Source organism: Bacillus rossius, chromosome 12 (genome assembly GCF_032445375.1).
Source record: "Bacillus rossius redtenbacheri isolate Brsri chromosome 12, Brsri_v3, whole genome shotgun sequence".
NCBI classification, from domain to species: Eukaryota; Metazoa; Arthropoda; class Insecta; order Phasmatodea; family Bacillidae; genus Bacillus; species Bacillus rossius.
Window position 1 is genome coordinate 22,993,099 of NC_086339.1, and position 14,808 is coordinate 23,007,906.

At 42.3% G+C, this 14,808-nt stretch overlaps 1 protein-coding gene across 4 annotated transcripts in view; it reads right to left on the reverse strand.

Moving 5' to 3' along the window:
- Positions 1-5,215: 5,215 nt before the first annotated feature.
- The window catches only part of LOC134537705 (ATP-sensitive inward rectifier potassium channel 12-like), a 302,579-nt gene continuing 292,986 nt past the window's right edge, over positions 5,216-14,808 (reverse strand). For all 4 annotated transcript variants that reach the window (XM_063378430.1, XM_063378429.1, XM_063378431.1 and 1 more), the window contains one exon: positions 5,216-5,788. The gene's annotated coding sequence lies outside the window, so the exon portion shown is untranslated. The remainder of the gene's footprint in view (positions 5,789-14,808) is intronic.

A 14,808-nucleotide genomic window follows, 5' to 3' on the forward strand; every position in this document is an offset into this window, starting at 1 on the left:
CGACGCTGGGCGAAAGCTGCCGAAGGAAACATGTGAGCACCTCAGGACGAGGGGAAGCGAGAGAGGAGGGAGAGATGGAGAGGTGGAGAGAGAGAGAGAGAGAGAGAGAGAGAGAGAGAGAGAGAGAGAGCTTTAAGAGAGAGTCAAATGTTCTCAGAACGGCGGCTAAGGCACGGTTACTAGCCAAGGCGCGCAGGAGAAAGCCAGCAGTTTACGAACCAATGAAAAGCTCTTGACTGCCGCATACCCCTAAGATAACAAGCGCAGTTCCAGAGGGAGAGCCGGGAGGGGAGGGGGGGGGGGGGGGTTTAGCCCCTTCCAAAAACTTATTTCATTGTTTTTAACCATATTTCTGATATGTACCTCCTCTATTCAGGTTTACTTACATACTTAAATTCATATGTTAAGATTTTATGAAACTATTGTTACGATCGCGCTTGGCTGCAGTGCTTGGCGTCGCCGTGCTCGTTCGGCCTGTCTGCGCCCCCTTCCACCCGCATCCTCTCCCTGGTATCTCGTGTCATACTATCTCGCAACATCCTGACCTTCGCAGCGCGCACCTGCCTCAGATCGAGTTACTTAAAGAGGCCGCACTGCGGCATAAAAGGACTCAGACATGTTTATCGGCGCGTTTTGTGGGAACCCGATGCTTGTTGCGTTTATCGGCGTTCTTTGAGCAGCCGCCGCGTCCTTCGAGGACTCACGACGCGTTTCTGGGCATTTCGACGGCGAAGGTCGCGCGATATCTCGGAGACATGCCCGATTGTTCTGGACGGGAACCCAAGGGCTATATAAGGAGGTTGGGCCGACCTTCGAGTTGAGTTCAGTGGGAAGTTCTCCCGCGGCGGAGTTTCCGGGCGATAGTGCCGCGGGTGCGGCAGAGTGGCGAAGTCCTTGGACGAAGGTTCCAGGGCAGGGAGTGAGTGAGTTCAGTGGAGTAGGGAGTTTCCGGGCGATAGAGTTGCAGGCGCGGCGGAGTCCCGAGTGGAAGTTGCGAGCGAGTCGTCGTGTGGGATCTCGGCGAAGGGTGTGACGGCGGCGGCGGAGTGCGGCGACGGAGTCCCGCGGCGGAGACCCACGAGGGGTGCTGCGGCGAGAGTTGCACCGGAAGTGCGGCCCAGCGAGGTGTGGGAAACGAGTGACTGGGAATTGACATTTCTTTACCTGTAATTAATTATCTGCCAATTTAGAAGATTATTTGTAAGTGACAAGTAGTGGTAATAAATAAAACTGTGTGTGTGTTAAAAATCTTTAATTGGGCTATCCTTTACGAACCCGCGGTAAATCGTAACACTATTAAAGTTAGGTATTTGAGACCATTAATTCAGAAATAGGGGCATGTGTATATCACGGAAAAAAAATCTGACTGCTAATTAGACTGCAATGAAATATATTCCCTTGTAATTGGCGGTGGTCTGCAAGAGAAGCCATTGCCCTATTTGGCCGTACTGGATAGCTATGGTTGGTGTGCTGAAAGTAGACATATTTTTTTATTTCATTTTTTGTCTAGATTTATGTGAAGAATTGTTGACAGTAATTCAAAGTGCTGGTCAATACATCTCGATTTAAATTCAGTTTCCATGATTTCGTTTCAGAAAAACTTTCAAAGATTTTGTTGCCTATAATAACGACGCGATTCCGACGATTTTGACCGTTAGAATGTATAAAACTTACGCATTAATAATTTATTATAACAAATTATCAAAATTTCTTAAGCAAAAATATTGTCGAAATTTTAAGTTCCAATCGGCTTAAAACATTTATTTTAAAGATTTTTTTTCCCCTTCAATTTTCCGGAGGAGACCCCTATAACCCCACTATTCTCTGAGGGGCTAATCCATACCCCCAGGTGCCCCCCCCCCCAAATGAGACCCATCTCCACAATATTAAGGTACCGCAGAAGTGTAGTGTCGCCACTGGTATTATAAAATTTAAAAAAAATAATAATAGTAAAATAATTAAAACTTATGATTGAAGATGTCATACAAAATAGGTTTTTCCAGCCGGCTAGTATCAATCTGGCAACAATGAGCGACATTCACTATGTTCTGCAAACGTAAAGTTAGACCCATAATAGTGTGCAACATCCCAGCTCTGCAGCGCTACGGGAAGACTTGTTTTCACAGACGAGAGAGCCAAACGCACGATCGTGCATCTTCGGTTTTTTTTGTTCATTGTAAATATATATGGCGGTGTTGATAAAAGGATACTAATGGTCAATTAGGTTAGGTTAGCTGCATTATAAATACTTTAAAACATTGTGGACGGTTGATTTGGTTAGGATAGCTACATTAAAGATACGGAAAAAAACATGAACTTCGGGGAACTTCGGGTTTTGTCTCTCTCGTCTGTGAAAAGAAGGTACCCCAGCGCTAACGGAACTTCGAGGCATGGCTACGTGTCCACCCAGAAGTGTTTAAAGTTTACCCAGCGAGATAATAAGCACTTATCCCTCCCTCCCCCGGATTGGTCCATTGCTTAACGAGGGTCATTAGAGAAACAGTGCGCAGCAAAACACGCCAGGGAAATTTGGGAATGGACTCGGCCATATCCCACGGTAAGAAACCATTCCAACATTTACCGGGAGAGTGCTCGTTTAGCTCAGGCATATCGCGTTGTTACTAGCGAAAAAAAAAAAAAAAAAAAATGGTAACTAGTATAAGAAGGTACAGGTATTTTTGTTTTCTCCAGCAAAGAAGGACGACTGTGCTTAACTTATTTGTCGATCAGCTCTGCACTTTATGAATTCTTCCAGGTCCTGAATCCATTACCTCCACATTTTATATTATAAAGAATCATATTTTAACAACTACACTAACAGTCTATTCAGGCTTTCTCCATAAATCAACCATTTAAACAAAACCATAGTTTATTAACTGGGAATGAAACACGTGTTCACGTTCTCTTACACGTCGTTAGGTTGGCAGCATCCAAAATAAAGAAGTTCCTCGATTTAAAGATTATTAAAAGTAATATATACTTTTAAATTTTTGGCTTCTAAAAATGGTTCTTTCTACTTTACGTACTTTATAATAAGACTGAGCATGAAATCAACTTTTTATGTTTTCAACACCGTAACAATTTCGCCCTTCTCAACGCATGTCTATGTCACTATGCACATGACCAATGATATTCCGGCATGTGTTAGGATGATATTGAAAGTAGGTTCTAAGCAGGTATCTGATAGATGTTTATTTAAGCTTAAACTAGAATTAAAAGTATATTTTTAGAACAAAATATCGGTACCAACAACCCATACAGGCTTAAATACAGCGATAGTTTCTAACGGCAAATTGGTACCTTGTAACTATTCATGCAACACATCGATAAGTTATCCACTATGGTTTAGAATAGATTGAAGAATTTCGCGTCTATTCTGTGATAAAACTGTATTGGCTTTCGAGATTGATCCGCATCTAACGTCAAAGTGATAGATTTTATCGACGTTTCGCACTCCATTGCAAAAGCATCTTCAAGATTGAAAAATAAATTGAGACATATATAGTGATAGGACGTGACATGCATTTTCCACGTACAACCTACCACTTTGACACGACATAACCTCGACAGCGAATATAATTTACGGTTTAGAATATTGTTGTACTGCTTCATTGTTAGAGAGCTGATTCCCAGCAATGTTATTAGTAACTGTTACTTCTATTGTATAATGTGCTAAATTTTCTTTATGAAACCAGTTATGTGAACTTAATTTTACCATTATTATTTATATATGTACAGTAATATTTTTAAACATGGACAAGGTGTGTTTTTAAAGTAAGTAACGTTTTGAAATAAAAAGTTTTTTTTTCTCATGAAAGCCTGTACCTTTATATACTTTTCTAATTAACAAGGCACTAATCATATCGTACAATCAGTTTTTGAATCCAAACCTCACAGAAGTCTGCCGCCTGATTTAAACTCATAATATAACGACGAAATCGTAAAACTGTTCTCTTTTACTTTTTCGTCAACTTTCTGCACCAAATCTTTTAGTGATGACAGGTCACCCGCCTCGTTCCTCATCACGAAAATTCTCACGGTCATCTTTTAGAAGCTCTCTAACCCATTTCCGTAAAATTCCATCGGCCATGATGTAACGTCACTGGTGTGACGATGCACCTCAGCGGCTTTCACGCTTTCAGCACCAAGAAAAACGACTCACAGCGGCACGTATTTCACAGTCTGCAGGTATTCTCAATCGGCGGAGGCATTTTAAATACTCGCAAACAAACGTATGCACGGTCGAGTGTTTCCGTAATGGCGTCTGTGGGCGGCCAACAGATGTAAGGTACACAGCCCGCAGCGCTGCAGCGGCCGAATTTCAAAACGGTACTTACTTAAAAAAAATTGCTCGTCTGTAAAGTCAGTTTACGAACTATAGTTTAACGTGACAACGTCATAACGAAACATTGATGAAATGATTGCATACTTTTATGAATAAAATTGAATCATTTTTATTGATTATCACCATTTTGTATGGATACAAAGAAGGAGTGAAATGAAATCTACAATTTAATTGATACATTTACTTTTATTTGCACTCATTAATTCAAATATGTTTAGTTATTACTTTAACGAAGAGATTATTTTAACCATAACTTTCATACATGTTCGCTATTTAACTTCTTCCAATCTGTGTTATTCTGTTAAGGATAGGACGATGATGGGAAAAGCAGGAAACGAATGGGAGTGTTTCAAGTTTAATGTACCTCGAAAAAGTCAAATCGATGGTTGTTCCAATCGAGTGGAAGAGAGAAAGATGCGGCGCAAGCGTACAATGAACGTAACGGGACACAGCGCGTAACGGGAGAACGTGCGTTACGGGACAGTTTTTTCGAGCGTGCAGCCGGCGTTCATGGATTTATCGGACGTTGTCACGTCAAAAAAAAAAAAAACAACCGAGGTAGTTCGCACTGCGCGTGAAGGAGGTATTGCAGGTGGCAGTACCTGGTGCTGTCGTGGCGGCTGGGCGCCGGCTGGTTGAGCGAGCTGGCGTACGTGGACACGCGCACCAGGGACCTCGCGGCGGCGGCGGGCGCCCCCAGCAGAGGGCACTCGCCCGCCGCCAGCAGCTGCCGCGGCCCGCCCAGGCACGAGCCGGCGTCACCCTCCTCCTCCTCGTTCACCTCGGCGATGGTGGCCTCGGGCGGGCGCGGGAACCGCCCGTCCTGCTGCTGCTCGCAGTCCTCGTCCGCCTTCATGCTGCTGCTCGCGGCTTCTTCGTCAGGACGCGCTCATAGTCCCGCCTTCCTCCGGGGGCGTCGCAGCCGCCTCCCGGGGCGCTGGCGCCGCCGCCGCGGCCGCCTCCCGCGAGCACCACACCATCTGGGCGAGCCGGCACTCCCTGGGTTCACTCGCTCGGGCGTCTCGGACCACGCCGCGGACCACAAGAGGGGAGAAGGGGGGGGGGGGGGTCGAAGCTCCCGCGCGCGAGGTCAAGCGAGCACTGAGCTCCAGCCGCGCCGCGGCGTGACGCTTTATACGGCGGTGGGGGGCGCCGGGCCCCCGCTATTGGCCGAGCCGGTTACGTGGAAGCGTGGAACGTCGGGTCGGGAACTCGTTGAGGGGGGGGGGGGGAGGGTTGACGGGGGTCTCGTCAGAGCGACTACGGCGAGCTCCGACGAGGCCCGCCTCCTTCGTCGATGGTGCGTGGACCCCCCGGGGCCGTCGCGGGCATAGCGCTCTCCGCAGCAGCACACTCCCTTGTCCCTCAGCGGCCGCCCTCCGCCGCGTCCGTCCTCGCCTCCCCTCAACCCCCGTCGGGAACCGGGTCCCGCGTCAAGGTCACCTGCAACACCACCACAACAACAACAACATCAATAAGGATTTGGTGCGGCGGGAAGGGTAATTGCTAGAGAACCTGCAAAATTCGCGGATTCATTCGGTGATAGGCTCGAATTCAAACGCACATAACTCTTAGATAATTTTGCTATTGGCTTACTGTTCATCTGGACGAATCTCAACCAGTATATAAACCCTCAACCAAAGAAGGATCGAATCGCAGACAAACCAGCTGAGACGACTTAAAAGTCGGCAGCCAATGAACTTGCGTTATTTGCCCGAGTGTACAGGGGTGTGTGCAGTCTATCCTGAAGGCCATCGAAACCGCGAATTTTGCAGGTCTCTAGTAATTACATGTTTTTTGATTATTTATTTTACGCTAAATAAATAACGGCACTCAAAACCAGATGCGCAAGTCTGGAGGATTCACAAGGGGGGGGGGGGGGATATCGGGAATTTCCAGGGGGGCTCGCGCGAGCCGAGAGTTTTGATGCCTGGGGATTAACCTACATGACATCTGTGCATACTTTCCATATGTGAATGCAGTGTGCACTAAACTTTAACATATACAGAACGATTTTCATAAGACATAGTTTTGACATCAAACCCATTTCACAGCCACACTCTTTTGCAAGAGCAAGCAGGCTTCCCGCCCACCCACCAAGGTGGTGAAGGTCTTTTTAATCCCCAGGCCCCTCTCGGATCTACGCCCATGCTCAAAACTACACGTCTCGTGGATCAGATTACAAAAGGCTAAACCGATAATTGCTCGTGGAAAACCTGTTAATTCGATGAGGGTTGCTGTTGTTTTTGCATGTAGTGCTATGACAATGGCCACCATCTGTGTAGGCAAAGACTTCCCAGGTATTCGTGACACTATATTGCTCATTAATCGATGACTTTTAGATTTTTAATTTATCTTTCACCAGATAACAGGCCCGTGAAGCCTACATAGATTGCGTTGTTTCCAGCTCCTAATCCAGTTGTATGCATCGTCATCCATCTGAATATGCAGTTTCTTGCTCAAATGTATACTTCAATATAAACGCGACTCACGAGTAGAATGCCTGTTCGGTGGAATCCAAATGTCATTTGAGACGATAATCCTTTTTCTTAGTACTCGAACCATGCCCCCAGGTTAAAGATAGCTCAACATTATCCAAAACAAACGTGATTCCTGTAACCAGCTTCCAGATACTGTAACATATAGGCACACACTAGTTAAAACTAAAATATATCTTACTTCAATAATTAATTTCTACACCGAGAAATCTCTTTTTCACAGCATAGGTAAGGCATAAGCGACTGAAACATAATGAGTTTATATTTGCAACAAGTTGCACAGAATATTTTAGTTATGGCCCTAAACTTCGAGAGCAGTTTTCAAACTCGGGTTGAAGTTTATCAAGGCGGTCAGGGGAGTACACAGTTGGGGTGAGAAAAAAAAAAGACGGAGGTTCATAGAAAGAATTTGAAAGCAAAAAACAGCGGGAAAAAGGTTCTATTCCCATCCCCCTCCGAAGTGAAATTCTGAGTACTCTCCTGACGGTGATTAACAGCCTTGATTTTGCGTATGTATACTAAAAATGACCAGGGGATTTTTCTACATTATTATTCATTGCCGTACTGGAATTTCCAGTGCTTGCCATACTAAGGCCCGCCTAGGGTTTGCGCTTGGTGCCTGGAGCGAATAACAGCTCACGGGCAACCACACTGAAGTTATCAATGACAATTTGATAATGACATTAGAAAATTCACGGAGAGTACAAATGTATTCAAGTATCTCATACACATCCTCAAGTCGTCAAACTGCATTGCACATAATGTCCACGTCGGATGTTACGTCCGACTACAGGCTCCAACAGTGTCATATCGTCGATGAGTTGAACACTTCATCACTATTGTTGCTTACATGAAATCCTTACACAAACAAAATTACCGACGTTTTAAGGATACAATTTTAGCTCGTGGTGCTTTCGAATAATTGGAACCTCAGATTGAGTGCACACAAATTCCCCTCCCCCCCCCCCCCTTTTCTCTCAATCTCTCACCCTTTTTTAAAATTTATTTTCTCACTCTGCCTGAGCCTGGTATACCGTGTGTTCCCCTAGGAATTTAACGCCCTCATAGATTGTCGGTGCTCTAAAAAAAAAAATAACGTGATAGAGTCTTTTAGTACTCGTAAGTGTGGTTGACAACGAGAAATTCCATATGTTATCATGCTGTTCAAGTTGCAAATATATTTATAAAAATTCAGACACGAAATTTAACGCAGAACTCTTTAAAATAAAGCCGAGCGTGAATAATATACGCAAATTATGTTTTCAGATATATTTCTGGACGCGAATCACACGTAGTTTGCGCACTCGCCGCTAGAATTCATTGCTGGAGCAGCTACGTCAACTAATGAATAATTGGATTAGCAGACAGAAATTGTAAACTATATAACTATAAAAAGCGAGAAAGACTTGAAAAAAAAAAACCAAACCCTGGCTTTGGACATGATTTTCGAAAAGTAATGTTGAAGCATATGCTTCTTGCGTCGCTGTACAGCAGAGCGATTCCTTCCCCTCCCTTCGTCGTTTCCCCCTCTCCGCTACCTCTTTCGCTGGTTGGATTTCCCCTCCGCATCCCCACTCCTTCCCTTGTATTATTCCGCCACAGATCCAGCGCCCTCTATTTTGTTCTTATAAGGGTCTGCGAGCTCTTGTCGTTCGGTTGCGGTCGGGGGAGCAGTGTGTCTGGTCAGTATCAGCAATGACGGTAACTTGCATACAGTAACGTTAAATTTCTTGCACGATGTGGCCGTGGCTTATTTTAAATACATACGTTTCGCCCTTGTAAAGTTAACTTTAATCAGCCACGATGTTTGTTCGAGCCATTTGGGCTGTAGTATGGGCATTTCTGTTTGTGTGTCGCTATATTGCCTGTTTTCTTATTTGGTTTGCATTGCTACTGGTAAACGTAACGATTGATTCCTTGTAATGATAAATTTATTAACTTCTGTACTTTTTATTTACGCCGTACCTATATTGGCCGCCTTGTTATGTTGTGGGGCTTTAATTAGTTTCATTTTTCTTGTTTGTTTTGTCATTGCCCTTTAACGCCTTAAGCGCCTTTTGCTGCGCGAGCCAATATCGAGATTGGGCTTGTGTAATCTCTGCCCTGGCCGCACCGAACCTCCACGTTTAGGGCTATATTATTCGTTTTGATTCTGTCTAATTTGTTTTGTTTGTTTGAATCAAATTTTTATATGACCTGCGCAGCCCGCCGGGGTTTTATACTCATTTAATACTGCTGTATTTTAATAATCTTCTATTTTACTGTAACATATTGTATACTCCCAGTATTTGTTTTCATGCTGCGTTTATTGAGGTACCACATCATATCGGTTCACGTTATATTTGTAACTTTCTTGTGGATTTGTTGCGATTGTTTTATTGCGTCTTAATAAAGTACATTTTGTCCACATACATTGTTATGCATGTATTAAGCATTTATTCTCATGATTGTTATCAATAAAAAACAAGTTAACGAATGTGGTTAGTCCTGTTTTATAACAAAATTTACACCTCTCTGAATAAATACATTTTTTGCTTTAATAGCTTGCAGTCTGGTCGAACCCGTGAGTCCACCGGGCTGCAATTTTATTAAAATACTGTCCATCTTTTTGAAATTCATGAAACACATATACTTAAAAGTTTCTCGGCCTTAAAAAAACTTGGGCAAATGACCTCCTCTCGAGGGAAGGGCACCGAATCCCGGGATAATTTTATACAATGTCCCGGCCTCTCTATCGCAAATACTCCAGATCGAAAGAGAGAATCGATTTTCTAATTTTTATTAATTTTGGGATTTGACCTCCTGAGGGGTAAAAGGGAGAGGTAGTCAATCCCCGGGCAGATTTCCCACCATGTCCCGGCCTCATGGATACACAAAAAGCATGGTTATTACCCATCGCTCGAAAGTAGTGGTTTTGCCACTATGATCCTTCCCCCCTCTTTCATGTTGTAGTCAGGAAATTATTGTATTATCATCCAGATTAAACATAGTAGCAAGTTTCAAAAAAAAAACGATTCGACAATTATAAGTAGGTTAAAAAAAGACTTTGAAGATTTGATTGCAGAGTTAGTTACAAGTGAAGCTAACAAACGCGTGTTAAAAAAAAAAAAAAAAACAGAGTTTACTACCACCAAATAATTTTGTTTTGCCAATATAGATAAAATACATTTTTTTTTAATGCTGTTCACGAAATACTATAGTTGGTAAGCGATAGCAAGAAAATTTTGCCGAGGTTTCATTTCTTGTGGGGGACTCTAGCCACGGCGAACGCAGAGTTGAAAAAACCGACGAAATGAGACTGCTGCCCCACGAACATTTGTTTTGTCTTCGGATCCGACTGGAATCCACTAGCCAAAAGCAACAAACCTCAGGAAATTGTTTTGCTGGGGTTTAAAAAAATAATAATAATATGTTACTGTCACCCTACCATATATATATGTATATAATGTATACATCCATACATGGTGTGGTGTGTCACTCCCTAGCGGCGTGGAGGCAATATTATTATTGTCGTTGTTGTTTTGCAGCCGCTACTGACGTGATGCAGAAACAGCCCGCCAGTAAAACCGCAACGAGGAATAGAAAAAAAAATGGTTGTCTGTAAAGTCGGTTTACGGTCAATAGTTTAACGTGACAACGTTATAACAAAACATTGATGAAATGATTGCATACTTTTATGAATAAAATTGAATCATTTTTATTGAATTATCACTATTTTGTATGGATACAAAGGAGGAGTGAAATGAAACCTACAGTTTAATTGATAAAATTACTTTTATTTGCACTCATTACTTAAAATATGTTTATTACTTTAACGAATATATTATTTTAACTATAACTTTTATACATGTTTGCTATTTAACTTCTTTCAATCTGTGTTATTCTGTTAAGGATAGGACGATGATAGGAAAAGTAGGAAACGAATGGGAGTGTTTCAAGCTTAATGTGCCTCGAAAAAGTCAAATCGATGGTTATTCCAATCGAGTGGAAGAGAGATAGATGCGGCGCAGGCGTACAATGAGCGTCACGGGACAATGAGCGTAACGGGACAATGTGCGTAACGGGACACTTTTTCGTGCGTGCAGCCGGCGTTCATCGATTTATTAGACGTCGTCACGTCCAAAACCACCTGAACTGAAAGAGGTCACGGACTGTTCCTCCGCGGGCGTGTCCGGACCCACCCGAGCGCCGTCTCGGCTAGCCTCGGCTAGCCCCGGCTTCCTGGACGTGCGGAGTTCTCCGGGGCGAGAGGGGCGGTGACCAACTCGCCTGTCTTAAACTAGTCTATAACAGGGCCGGTGCAAGGTAAATTGGCGCCCTAGGCGAAAAACCTTAATGCCCCCCCCCCCCCCCCCGGGCCGGACACCCCCAAAAAAATTGTCCTTGCCTCAAAAAACATCACGTAAGCCTAATATTTTGTCAACAATCAAATGTAAGCAGGCTTGTGTTTTTTTTCTATTTTACTTATTACAAATCATAAACAGGTCAACGTGGACTTTAAAATATTACTTATATCGATATAAACATTCCAAACTGTTACAAAAATCCATTTTCATCTAGTTTCAATAATCGTCAAACATATTATATCAGCTGTTATGTGTCGTGCTGCGCCGCCCCCAGCTACTTGGCGCCCTAGGCGGTTGCCTAGTTCGCCTATATGGACGCGCCGGCCCTGGTCTATAACTATACTACGTCGGGCATGTCATTCACACAATTAACACCTGATTTAGGACTGCAACATGCCTGTGCGAATCACCGACTTACCCCCTCCTCCCCTTTTTATCCTAGAGCACAAACAAATCCCAACTTCGCCGCTCAATCGTGCAACTACGATAAGGCTCCCCCCTCCCTTTATCCTTCCCGGGCACACGCAAGGTGCGCAGAGCTTCAGAAGAAACCACGCGATTTGAAAACCAAAAAAAAACTGCTCCGAAATTTCCGAGTGGGCCTAGTTTACGGAAAGAATTTAAGAATACGCTAAGGGCGGATTGTTAGTTCCGTTTACGTACTTTTTTTTGGAGGGGTGAAATTGCTTTGGGCGCGTGTTTTCAGAAAAGTTATTTAGGCATGGAACATCCGGTAAGGATTAGTAAAAGCACTCGCGGAACATGCATAAAGAATTTATCCTCATTTCTCCGCCATACAATGTTACGGTTACCAGGGGGAAAACACCGTTTTGTGAGATTTATTTATTTTTTTATTTTATTTTTTTCCTACGATTTCAGTGTATTTTAAACGACGCTGACATCTCAACAACCTGTGGTTGCCTGGCTAACTACTTTTGTGCATATAAACCTACGCTCCATGAAATATAAAACGAAAATTTTAATACTTTTAAATTACACGTATGATTTTGACAAGCAAACACCTAACGCCCTGGAATATATATATATATATATATATATATATATATATATACATATATATTATCTTAATATATATAAATCTCGTGTCACAATGTTTGTCCTCAATGGACTCCTAAACCACTTAACCGATTTCGATGAAAATTGGCATTTATGTGTAATTTTTTCCAACTTGAGAGATAGGATAGTTTTTATTTCGATTAATGGTCTTAATCTGATAATTTTAGAGTTTTCTAATGTGATGTATGTATGAGTTGGCAGAAAATCACCACGGCAACGGCTGTAGCATTGTTGATGCTTCATTCGTCTCCATGGCAACGACTATTTCATTGTTAGTGTAGTCCTCATCACTCATTAAATACAGACCACCAATTTTTAGATATATACAGGTAAATAACTATACACTGGTAGAACAAAGTCGGTCGGGATTTGAAAGTGATATAAATTATTCAAATTAAGAAGACAATTACTAACTACATCTGATTTCTAAAAAGGTCCAGTGAACTCTTTACCAAGTCAACCGATTTCGATGAAAATTGGCATTTATGTGTAATTGTTTCCAACTTGAGAGATAGGGTAGTTTTTATTTCGATTAATAGTCTTAATAATTTATAATTAATAATAAACTGATTATCAATGTTGATTGGTGTTTAAGCCCGGGAAACAGTGGGTACTTCGTTTCCATGACAACGTTGCGTGCTTGAGAATCGGGAAACCATCGGTGCTATTCGTTTTTTCTTCGGTACATTACAAAGCATTGTATTAAGTTTTTGTCAAAATTAATTAATTTTCATTTTATTTCATTTATTATAACTGTAAATAGGAGATTTGGTCTCATTTCCCCCCCCCATAAATACAACCGTGCGAAGCCGGGTCGGGCAGCTAGTATATATATATATATATATATATATATATATATATATATATATATGTATATATATATATATATTGGGACCTTAACACTATAACAATGATTTCACGTATTTTTTAGGTAACTTGACTAACCTAACCAATAACTTATTTTAGTTATTATCACACAGACGTGTGGCGGAAAAAAAAAAAGATTAATTTTTGCGAGAATTTTAATGTAACAACAACAACGATTTAAAGTATTATTTGTGCAGCTGTCCTTACCTGAACATTTTATTCTAATATTAACAACAACAAAATTGCAAGTATGCACGAGCTCACTGGCGTTTGACTCGGGATCAATGAACAGGAAGGTTCGTCTGCTGCCGGGGCTCAACGACCATAACCCTCCCCCCTCCTCTACCTACACAGACCGGTGCGATGCCAGCGTGCGACCAAGGGCACAGGAAGAATACATTCCCTGTCATTTGGGGGGGGGGGGATTACCTTTCAACACCGCGGGCCCATTTCACGCCAGTGTAGGTTTGTTAGAACACACAGTTACCCCGGCGGTGGCCATAGATTTGGCAGCGCCCCGAGAAATTTACTTTTGCGGTGCCCCAAATATTTTGGAGAGGGACCTTATCGGGGAAGGTATGTAAAAACCCATCCCCCCACGGGAAAATTTGAAGAATAATCCATATAATACAACGTTTTAAATCCAAACCCGAACTTAAATCACGGGGAAGTTTTGATAATTTGTCTTTAAGAAATTATGACATTATTTCGTAATGAAGTATATCGAGTTAGTTCTAATTATCTAATTCCGGTGAAGTCGCTAGGCAAATGCACGTCTCACTCGACCTTGAGCCTCTCCTGCAGTCACCAGTGATTCACAAAAGCACTCCCTGAACTTGAGATGACAAGCAGAAGCGTACGCAGAATTTAATTTCTGGGGAGGGTTACGGAAAAGGAAGGAGGACAGAACCGTTTTTCCCTCTGTCTGCTATACATTTCTTTCCTTTTGTCGATGGGAATAATAGTTTTTTTTTTAAGGATAGGATCTTGGGTTAAAAGGGGAGGGATGTGCATGCTACAACTAAACAGTAATAACTGTTACCAGTAAATTAATTAAATAAGGACAATCTGCAAAGTATTATTGGTTATACATCATATTACGTCACCTATAATTGTTTGTTACAATTGTTCCCAGCTATTACACTCGTCACACACAGCCAAAACCTTTTTAATCGTTAGTGAAAAATTGGAAAATCCACGTGAAAAGCCTGTTCTTAACACATTTTTATTACAAGTGCTTATTTCTTAGAAGTTACTTACACGACTTGTGACTTTGGGAAATGAGCCACAGGTGGACTCCACCTGAAGCTCTAGGTAAGACGAACGACGGAAGAGATGAACGGGTTTATGAATTATGCAAGAAACGCAAGACGCAAAAAGTTCAGCAACCACATTTTAGAGTATCAGTGTATAAGCCACGCAAGGTGCAATAACGCAACGCAAGTATTGTTCAACTTACAACGTTTTTGCGTTTTGGCTTGCGTTTTCGACGGCCATATTGGATGTTGAAGTGTTCCGGAAACTTATATAAAGACGCAGACGTCAGTTATACCCAAAGAAGGCCAAGATGTAGCTTTTTTTTTTATTATAAACATGACGTTTTCACTTGTTAAGCTTTCGCGCGGTGAAAGAAAATAACAATTTAATATGTTTTCGTGGTTAACATGAATGAACA